This window comes from Teleopsis dalmanni, chromosome 2, assembly GCF_002237135.1.
Source record: "Teleopsis dalmanni isolate 2A chromosome 2, ASM223713v2, whole genome shotgun sequence".
NCBI classification, from domain to species: domain Eukaryota; kingdom Metazoa; phylum Arthropoda; class Insecta; order Diptera; family Diopsidae; genus Teleopsis; species Teleopsis dalmanni.
In genome coordinates, this window is record NC_051847.1 from 208,650,735 (window position 1) to 208,662,735 (window position 12,001).

Genomic DNA, 12,001 nt, shown 5'->3' on the forward strand with positions numbered 1-12,001 from the left:
CACTAGATAAAATGCATTTTTTTTTATATAATATTTTCATATGCTTTTGAAATACATTTTCAAAAACATATTCTTAAGTCTTGTGTGAGTTCGAGTAAATTGAGGTTAAGTAATTTGAAATTTCCTACGGATTTTTTGCATTGCACTTATGTAAATATTTATTTATTTGTTTATTGCACATGTTTATTATTTTTGATTAAAAGTTTTCAAATTTAAGTATTTATTTATTAAACATCTTACAAAATTTTCACAATGGTTATTTACTATTTTCCTCAATTTACCATCAATTTAGCTACAACTTACACTATGATTGTACATCATAGTTTCTACTTAGTTATCATAGAGATACTTAGTTATCATCATATTAATTATCATGATGTAATCTTTAAATTTAAAATCATTCAAAAATAATGATGATATATAATAACGTTTTTTTTTTCTCTTGCCTTCGCTCTTCTTAAGCTCTGTAAATAATTTTTAACTGTATACATAATATTTTTAATTAATATTTCTATGGAATATTACTTCTGCATATACTTCTATATATATTCATATATAAATGTTTACTTGGTAAATAAAATGCAATTTTAGCAAAACTAAAATTAATATATGTAATATTTTTATACAACTTTTCAAAGTTAAAACATCAATAAATATTAAAAACAAAAATAAAATGCACAAAATTAAGAAAAATAACATGAAATGAATATTAAAAGCGCATTTTATTTAAATAAATTTTCTTGGTAGAATAAGAAAAGCAAACGCAAGTATTTGAAGAAGTTTAAATTCAAATTTTGTTCCATTTCGGTTGAGAACACATTAAATGCAAAACTCGAAATATTTTAAAATATTATAATTACCTTAAAATTTTTTTTAATAAAAAAAAAGTATTTATTATCATCGCACACTGTGCATGCGTTTCATATTTATATATTTCGTTCACTTTATACTGTTCAGTAAGTTAATATTTAATAATTTAAAGTGTAGGGGAACCTAATTTGCTTTCCCACCGCTCGAGCGCCATCCATGCACTTAAATTTCGTGAAATTCTTGCCAACAATTCGGTTTAAAACTGCAGTTGGAAATTAGGCTAACAGCGTACAAAACATGAAAAGTACTTCCAATTGCGAACTGCCATTAAAAAAAGCAATGAATAACAAAAAGTGGAAAAAGTTTTTGCTTCCGCCTATGCCACTTCCGTTTTTCGGTCGTACTTGGCACGCCAGCCAACGTATCAAGTGAGCTAGTTTGGAGTAAATTACTGGATGGGATGTGTAGCGTAAGATTAGCATTCGCATGCAGGCCGGGGCATTGTGTAGGCAAAACTGCATTACCACGCACGCCAATATGAGAAATTTATATTAACGTTATCCTGCGGATCGGCGTTGTTAAGCCACAAAACGACCCGAAATTTAAGAACTTCATTACTCACAGCTCTTGTAGTAATTGTTTTCGAAAACTGAAATAAAAAAGTTATGTATATTTTTATAGGCTAAACCACTTGATAACTATTTAATTCGGGCTTAAACAATGGCAACATATAAACATTTGGAAGGGGTTAAGAGTTTTTTTATTATAAATATATTATTATATATACTCGCTTCAACATCTAATACAAAATATTCTATTGATGGTGTTTTTGAAAACAAGAAATATACATGGTGATCAAATTAGTACAATATAAATCTCAAGTGAATAGTAGAGGTATTTTTTATTTAAATTCCCAGCAAAAACTATATAATTGTTCATCGTATATATAGCTTCACAGATTATATGGTGCAAAATTGTTAAAGTTTATTATAACAATATAATATATAATGAATATATATGATGTTAATAAATCAGAATACGTTTTTCCTACCATATGAATGGTATCATTAACACAATTGACCTACAGAGCTTACTCATCATCATCATCAGCCGTGACTATACAGTCCATGTAGGACCTAAGCCGGTTTAACAACAGTGTTTCATTCTTCTCTGTTTTTTGCTTCTGTTTTCCAATTTTTTATGTTCATTTCTTACAGTTCCGAGTGCTTTCATCATGTTCCTATCTCATCCGAGGCTGTTGTTCCACATTCATAAAGAGTAAAGTTTTTTAAGGTATGATGTTGTCAACCTTAAGACAAGGTTGCTGCCCTTTATGAAAGGAATAAAACAATAACATCTTGCTTGCTCAGCCAAGATGTTCTTTGGTATTTGATGTCACTTCTCAACCGGGCTTGGAACCGTCTATGGCGGAATTTATTCGTGATTCGGAAATTCAAAACAAATTTATTATTTGTGATGATGAAAATGCGTTATATCAAAAACATAAACTTACTACTGAAAATATGGATGTGGTTTAAATGAGAATCTAGAAACTTCAACTGGATATCATTCTCAGGAACATGGACTTTTTTCAGGTGCTACATGAAACATTCACCATAGAGATTTTAACTTGAGGGGTATAAAATTAGGTTAATCCAAAAAGTAAAATAAAATAACCTTTTATTAGAGAGAAATTTTGCAAGTTTAATTAGTGTATAAATTAAACAAGTTAAAAGCAATTTGAAGCTGATCATATATGTTATGAAAAAATTATCTTAAGCAATAAAACTCATTCCTGATTTACTAAATAAAAAATGATCATATTTGTAGTGAAGAATGAAGATATCTCATGCTGTTAATGGCATCCACCTTTGTGGTAACGGTAATGCAGTGTATAGATTAAAAAATATGATTGAATCGCAGTCTTTGAAAAAATTGGTAAAATAATAAGTAAATAATAATAATAATGAGATAAAATTGGTTAATTATATACATGAGCTGCAGTGGTTGCACCTTTCTTCCGTTCAATTTGAACGTTCAATATTATTCTCTACCTTCAGCGGAGAATACTATAAAAACATGACCACTGAATTTTTATGTTGATTTTATATAATCACAAATCCACTGTATATGATATCTAATTAGATAATATATCATTCCAATAATATTGTCCAACATGTTATGGATGCACCAAACACAATTTATTAAGTAAATAATTTATAATAAGTATCTCTTATTTGATCACCCATTAAACTTATAAATATTTGCAGTTTTTAAGAAACAATTCAATTTACTTTTCAAATGAAGCGACTAAAACTAACTAATAAAAAAAAATAACCAAATCCACTTACCACGTTTCGGGTGCCCAATTAAACACGGTTGAAAAAACAAATTTCGATGGAAAGTTGTGAAATATTCTTAGTGTGAATCAGAGCATGTTGGGTGCAGTTTGATAGTTATACGAATGTTAGTAGAATTATCGCGTTGAGAATAAAATTTAATTAATCACATACAAATCATTAAACAGACACGTAACCTAAAATATCTATATATTAGGCAGATCAAGCTGATTGATGATTGATTAAGCTGACTGATAGTAGATAGATAGACAAATCATTCTATCTATCGTGTTGGCTCGTGAATATATTTTGGTAATGTCAGTAAAAGTTTTTATCTTAACTTCTTTAATTCTATAGCCAATTGCCAATATTGTATCAATTTTTATTTAAAACATCTGCATTCTGGTTCCAGTCATAAGCAGTAGATTTATTCAATTAAACTTTAATTAATTGTTTTTTCTTTTATGTTATATAAATAAGTTTTTCTTGAAAATTTCAAAAAAGATTTGTCAAAATCTAGAACTTGAAAGGTGGCAATATAATCTTTAATTAGTGATTTCATTATACTTTATTCCGAATGCTTTATATACCAAATGCTAATATAATGTCACCTTGAAAAATTATATATTATATGTAGTTTGCATTATTCAATATATGTATAAAAATTAGAAGAAAAAAAATATCATAGTCAGTGACTAATAGTTTTAATAACAACTGTTTTTCTTTTTCTTTGATTTTAACATAGAGTCGAATTTTATTTGTTTTATTTTGTTTTATTTGTTATCCAACGAATTTATCAACATTGCTTGATATATACAATTTCCAATATCAAAATTATTTAACATTATTCAGATCTTCTATTATCACAAATAGGATACACACAAATGTAATCTATAATTATATTCACATACTAATCTTTTTTGTATATAATTTTAAAATGTAGCAGAAAGTAGTATTTCTCAGAGAAATTAAAAATACATTACATTAAAAAGTTTTTAAAAAAAATTTAAGTTGATTTAACTTTAATTTAAAATCTTCCTAGAAGAAGATATTGTATATTCATTCGATGAGATTAATAACCATTAACCAACATTAGATAAATTAAAATATTTTCCCATAAATATTTAAGTTCCTTTCGAGTGCTTCATACTCATAAATTTAAAACAAATACGGTTTTTATGGTTTTTATCATTTTGAAGTAACTGCCTTGCCAGCCTGCACATGCACTTATGCTGAAGCATTCAAACATCAAACATATGAGAACCAGCGACTTACTTGACTTGTGTGCCTCTCAAGACTCGTACAAGGCCTTTAAATGGCTTTTAACCTTATTTCGCTTCCGTTTCCGTGCAACATTTTTATGTTAATGCATGCACACAACATTTTTGTATCTGTGTTTGTATCTGTATCTTGAGATACTCGTAAAATCTGCTGCTGCCATTGAAATTTGTATACAAGTTCAGCGATAAAATGTCAGCAGCATCTCAACTACTCAACTACATATACGAATACATACGTTCAACTAGAAATGTTATTAATTGTTGTTGTTTTTGCTATTGTTTTAAAGCGGCAAATAAAACGCTAGAAAATTGTGTATCTCTGCTTTTATGCTTAAATTAAGTAATAGTTTTAAGATTATTTTATGGATAAAAAGCTTTTGTTACAAAAATGTTGTTAAACGTTTTATACTTACTCGTATGCCTAAAGTGCTTTAGCACATATTTTATCGATTAGCAAGTGACACTTTGTCTATTGTTGTTGTTGTTGTTGTTGCTGTTGTTGTTGCAGCAGGATGTGTGGGAAAACGTAAGGACAATGGTTTTAAGTCTATCAAAATGTTACTTTTTATGCTCTGCTAAGTTTCATATATAAATTAAATTTCTCTTTCACTTACTTTTGACAGTGTTGTGAAAACTCATTAAAATAAAGTTACTAAATCATTTTAATAAATTTCCTTGGGGACATTAAATGTGCATGACTAACCCAGAAACATGATGCAAAGATGTTCAAATGTATACAAAACAAAAAAATGAATATTTCTATTCTCTACATAAAAGCATAGTAAAAATAGGTAAAAGCATAATAATAGCTTTGCTCGAGAAAGTGGAACAACCTACAAGTTGTCTATAAAAATAAAATTTTATTTTTTTAATATGTGTTGATGGTTTTGCTCAGGCTTTGTGCAGGGAAATTTACATAAATTACAATTCCATATACTAGGCATGTAACTTTAGTCAAAATGAAAACTTACACAAAGTCTTAAAGTCTTAAGTTTCTTTTAATCATATTTAATTATCAAATTTATACAAAATTTTTGTTCCGGAAAGTTTTGAAGAAAGAAAGGCAAAGCTTCCAAATTTGTTCGTGACACAATGGAAGCATAACTTAAAAACTTATTAAAATATATTTTATATTTTTACGCAGTTCAAGTACAATATTAGTATATTGTATAAATATTTATACAGATACATATATTTTCAATATATATGTATATGAAAAACTTAAATAACTTTGTCATATTTTGTTTTTTTTTCTTATTTTTAACTTCAAACTAATATAACTTTGTTCAATATTTTTGTGTGACGTAGTGAATAAAATTATCCTTGACTTTCGTAAGAAGAAACATAAAAAAAGGCTAAAGTGCAAATCCATTAAATAAATATTAAATGCAAAAATTAAAATTAAAATTGAATTTAAATTTAAATAGTCATTTTAAATAGTCTGAACAGGACTTATAAATTTCGTTCTTTATACATATCATGACCGTTAATGCACGAAAGAAATTTCATTGCTAATAAGATGTGAAGATGTGCAATGGTGACCTACTATAGCAGATGATATAATGTTCAGGTCAAACGTTATATGGAGTTTTCATTAAAAAAGTTGTTATTATTTAAATATATAACTCGTTCCTTGCTTGATTAGTCTCTAAAGCACTTTTACTCAATACTATCTGTGATCCCTTGTGTGACTCACTGTAATATAAGCTCTGTTGACTTCTGATAATGGATTATTCAGATAAATTTACAGAAAATTAGGTTAAATATAATTGTTATTTCATTCTTTAAGCTAATGTTGGAATATCGAACCAAAATTATACAATATTAATGCAGTTGTACTTATACCTTAGTGCTTTAAATGTATGTATTTACTTAATGTCATTAGTTTCTCTTCAAGCATTAGCTTTAAAGTTATATAAATAACAAATCTGTTCTAAAACTAAATAAACATATTAAAGCTTGAGTTAAAGGGTATGCTTTTATGACGATATAATCACGCTGATAGAAAAACTGATAGTCTTTCCATAAGCTGAAACTAATCTTACCAAAAATTTTCAATTATTATTATTGTTGCGATATTTTCAATTTTTCTCTTGTTTTCTAGATTTTTTCCTATGCAAGAATACTTAATCCCAAACTACATATACACAGACTAAAATAATATACCTTCCTATTCTTTTCTATTCTTTAGAGTTGGACTTACAGAAATACTCTAAGTTAGATCCCACAATATATGAAAGCAAACCCTCTCAACATAATAATAATTTTAATAATAATAATAACAATAATTATAATAATAATATTATAATAATATTAATTATACTAATAATAATATTTATAAAATATAATATGTATTACCATAATAATATATACATAGTGATTTAGATATTTATTACTAAAAATAAAATTTCAAATTATAATTTCTGTTTAGGCTACTTTGGTCTTATGACTTATTTAAATTTATTTAATTTTTCACCCTACGTTTCATTGGTTTCTTTCGAACATCTTCAGGGGTATTTAAAAGATTCTTTTATTATTTAATAATTATAGTTTTTTGCAATAAGACACAATTTTACATAAAAATTGTTTTGATAATGTACAAAATTAAAATTGTAAACGAATAAATAACAACAACAATAATAACAATAACAATAGTAATAGTCAATATTTCATTAATAACTCTTAAAGTGTTTTATTAGTTTAAAACTTTAAGGTTCATGATGCTTCTTAATATTTCTGACTCAATGAAATAAAGTATAATGTATAGTATTCTAATACAATATATAAATTTATATGTTTTTATTGAAAAAAAAATTCTCTTCACTTTATTCGTTCCACTACAATTTGTATAAACTAGGATTGACAGTTGCTCTTTAAGCATGTATCTTTCCAAAACACCTGTTTTACCAGTGTGCATGTACAGTATATGAACACTTAGTGCCCGAGCCCATTCTTGTCCCAATAGAAAATATTATCACAGCTAGTAAGGTTGTTTCTATTTTCATTTCAGATAACTTCATAAAAATTCCAAACTCTTGTTAACGTGATTATCTGCCCAAAAATGAAAAGGCTTTTTCAAAAGCTTTAAGCATCATTAAATTATTACTGCACCCTTAAGTGCAGACCTGCATTCGAACTCAGTTGTGCTTCAACTTGAAACAAATGTACCATATGTCTACCATAAATCAATTCACATTATCCATACTCGGCAGATTTATTACTCTCGGGCTATTTTCTTTTTTCAAAACAGTTACTGGTAGAAGATTCACCTACTATGAAACAGTATTGTTTGATGTTTAGGGTTGTTTATGAGGCTTTATGAAAACTACATTAATGAGGATATTGAAGATGTTAATCATCATTGGGAAAGCAGATGAAGGTACTGGTAATATATGTATATCCGTTATAAAATAGAAGTATGATATAGAAATATTATTCAACTAAATTGTTTCAAAGCATAAATATTTCTACTCATGCGATTTTTTCAAAAAAACGTAAATAGATGTATATATGTAAGTAGGTTCATGCTCTGAAATTTACTTGATGTAAGGTTTTTAAATAATTTTAGTCATTTTACATAAGTACGGGCTATCGTCATTTCATAACTCTGTTCAAATAAAACAATTTAGGATAACTTTTGTTTAGGAAAATTATAAAATAACAGTATTATTAGCTACAGAGTGAAGTTTAATATATCCACTAATATATACCAAAATAAAAAATACTCCCTTAAAAATAACGAATAACAGCATATCAATCTAAACAAGTCTCATGGAAGTTGCGTTTTATACAAATATTCTGGGACATTGGGACTGCGCATCGTGCAGCAAGTGGCCCCACTAAAGTGAAGGATTAGCCGAAGTATACCACGAAACGGCTTAGATCCTTTTGAGTCCTTCGATTGTCGGATGTCATTATTGAGTTAAAGCTAGGGGGGATTCCATTTGCATAACGACATCTCTTGTTATTGCAAGCAGCTCATCTTCCAAGTCATTACTAACTCAATGATGTCTCAAGACAGTTATTCTCCTGCTTGCCGGTGCTAGACATTGGCACAATATATGCACTGCTGTCTTCTTTTCTTCTAGGCACAGTCTGCAAGTGCCTTCCTCAACGAGAGTTATCTTTTTGAGGTGTTGCTGGAAGTTTCCATGTACAGTAATTAATGATACATTCAGTTATGTTATTATAAAAGAATATTAAAAAATACAAAAATTAATTTCGAAACAAGTCACACAAAAGTTAAGCTATTCTATACAGTTTTCCATTATCTTCAGAATACTAAAAGTATACAAATTTCAATGACATATATAAATAACATTCCAAAAAAGCTGTACAAAGGTTAAACTTATATATCTATTTGTCCGTAATCTTCACACTAATAATAGAATTAAAATGTCAAAACTTAAATCATTTCATTTTATTCAATATCCTGCCAATTTTCATTATCCGAAACTATAATAAAAGGCAAAGCCATATGTGTTTCGGTTAAATATTGTCTTAATGCTGTCATCAGTCTGCCACATTCAATTTAAATGCAATAAAATTTAACATTTTCCGACGCTCTAATAAGCAGTAGACTTTACTGCTGTAAAATAATTTATGCAAATTTAATTTCCTCTACTTGTTAGATTGTGGGGCTGTAGGACTGTAGGGCTGTGGGGCTGTGGTTCACATACACTATATCCTTCAAGTAGCAAACATAAAAAGAATTTTGTACTTCATTTTATAACATTCGATACACAAGACTGCGTAACGTAGTGTCTTAAGAAAAGGCAGAAGTGATACCATGAAATTGAATTAGCAATGATATGGCCGTCTTTAAGGATGAAACTCCTTAGCTTTGTGGGTCGTAAACATTACAAATTAGTTATATCAATGAAAATTCACTTCACTGAAGTCATCAAAAATGTGTAATTGAAAATGCTTTATAAGGATTCAAGTTTAATTGATTTAATTTTCCTACGCTTGAATGTAATTAAACTTTGAGACTTAAATTCAAATGCAATTTTTAAATTTAATAAAAATCTTTTTCTTACTAGAAAATAAAATTTAATGAAACTAAAAGTAACAAAAACCGACGGAATTCAGTCTGACAGCGAAACTAGCACAAATTTGTCTTCCAAAAATATATTAAAAAAAAATATATAATAAATTGCCATAAATTTCGAAGCAACCGCACCATAAACGAGCTGAAGCTTTTTCCCACCTACAAAATTTGTACAAAATGTTAAAAACATTATGTCGGAATTACACTGTTAAGCGTTAAACATTTCTGTTTTTTACTCTCTATTTTTTTTTATTTTATATATTTTTTTTCTTTTTGTTTACTTTTTTTGCAATAAATATTTTTCAAACATTTTGAAAGTTACAACCGATATAATTTATTGCACAGTAAAACGTTCCCGTTTACATGCATAAACTAGATTACACAACAAAATGTGTAATTTTTGTTGTGAAATATAAATTTGAAGTTTTTATTTGTGTTCTCGTTTAAGTGCATAAACATAAATAATGCATTTTGTGAAGCACAACTGCACAATTCCACAACTGCAGAACTGCAGTGGCGAATAGGAAATGCATCACGAGCAGCATATTGAGCATGAAATCTATTGCCAAAATTTTGAGAAACTGCTTCGCTGAACAAATTTATTTCTTCCCCCCCTTCCGCTTGCTATAATTTGTACTGCGTTCAAATCGCAATGCATAATCTCGTATGCAGACATAATCTTCTTAGTTTAAAATGAAGCTTAACTTGCCAGCAGCAAACTCAATAAGTATGCAATTATCTGTAAGATTAATACAATGCATTTGAGATATGATTCTTCGTGTAAAATACTTTGCTTTAAAACATATACTATATACGCCTTAGTTATAACCGTTGTAGTAAAGTAATAGTTATTCTATTTAGAACTTATTATTTAGTATAGAACTGCACACTATTTTAAATTACGGACATAGCTTAGTTTAAACACTTAGATGGTCGCGATACTTTGACATGAATAACGACCCAAACCTTTTAGATTCAAACGCTTTCAGTAAGTTGACTACTTCGTTCTTACACTTTTTTGTAATATTTCAGTTGTGGTATTCAAATAACATCACTTTTACTTTAATGAAAAGGTTTTCCTTTCAAAATAAACGCTGTCCTTCCGCAGATTACTTCGGTCTTTCACTTTTTCAAAATATAATATATGAACAACATCCTATTTACTTCAGTATAAAAGTTGTGTTTTTTTAAATACTTTTTTTGATAGAAAAAAGTTTATAACTCTCTTTACCTACTAAGTATGTAGTTGGTCATTACATCCGTAACTCGTCCTTGGCGACATCCAGTAGCCTCCTCCACTCAACCCAATCAGTGTCTTGATACCGCAAGTTCATAGTACCACTCGACCAAAGTTATGAAGGTCATTTACTGTCTTTACCACCAGCAAAAATTCAATTAAACCCATTTGTAGCCAAAGCATTTTTATTTATCCAAATAATGACCAAGCCAGTGAAACCGCTGTGTTTTTATACACTTAACTTCATCAATGTAGTTAAAAAAACTTGGGATCAGATTCGCCTTCAGTCAGAACACTACTTCCATTATTTAATAGGTTCGACTAGTACGCTTCATACGTTAAGCATGCCTTGTAAATTATCACGTTGTTATTCTATTTTAGCATTAATTATCTTCAGGCTTATAAGCAATTTTCAGAGTTTTGATTTTTTTAATAGAATTCTTGAGCCAAATTGTGCTCAGTCAGCATCTCGAACTCTACGTACTCAAGTGAAACCTTCTCAGAAGATATTTTAGTATTATGATAAGCAGCATACCTCAGATGAAGTGATCAGATATATGAAAATCAATAATGTGAATGTTAAGGTTAAAGCTAAAAATATTAGTTCTAACAAACTTGCAAATCCAAAAAATAATAAAATTGACTCAGCGTTGTGTATAGTTCAATTTTAGATAACCTATGAATAGAAGCTATTTTGAAAGTTTTTGATAAGGCTTTATCCGTAATATGAAGTAAGTTAATATCGCTAAAATTAAGACAAAAAAGCTAAGATAAAGAAACTTAGATAAAGAGACTAAGACAGAGAAACTAAAATAAAGAATCTAAGTAAAAAATTGAGATAAATAGACTAAGATAAAGAAACTAAAATAGAGGAGCTAAGATAAAGAAGCTAAGTTGAAAAAAATTAGATAAATAAATTAAGATAAAGAAACTAAGATAAGCAATCCAATTTAAAGAAGGGAAGACTAAGAAACTAAGATAAAGAAATAAAAATAAAGAATTATTTATTAATAGGTTTTCTAATTTGATTTTACTACCAATCTTTTTATTTGAGCATACACAGGCAATACAGTCTAAAACATTTTCTACTACTGCAACTGTCCAATGTGCCGTTCTCATCAAATTGTATTTATCTACGCTAAGTTTGCAATACAATGTAATACTATTTTCTATTTCGGACTCTTCTATCAACTGAGACAGATAAGGTTACGGATATTGATATCGATGGATTGATTGACAGGCAGCTCTAAGAACAAAAAAAAAAGAATGTTCAAATTTTTTTGTT

At 28.2% G+C, this 12,001-nt stretch overlaps 1 pseudogene; it reads left to right on the forward strand.

Annotated features, from left to right (window-relative positions):
• Positions 1 to 1,107: 1,107 nt before the first annotated feature.
• The window catches only part of LOC119676650, a 33,464-nt pseudogene continuing 22,570 nt past the window's right edge, over positions 1,108 to 12,001 (forward strand).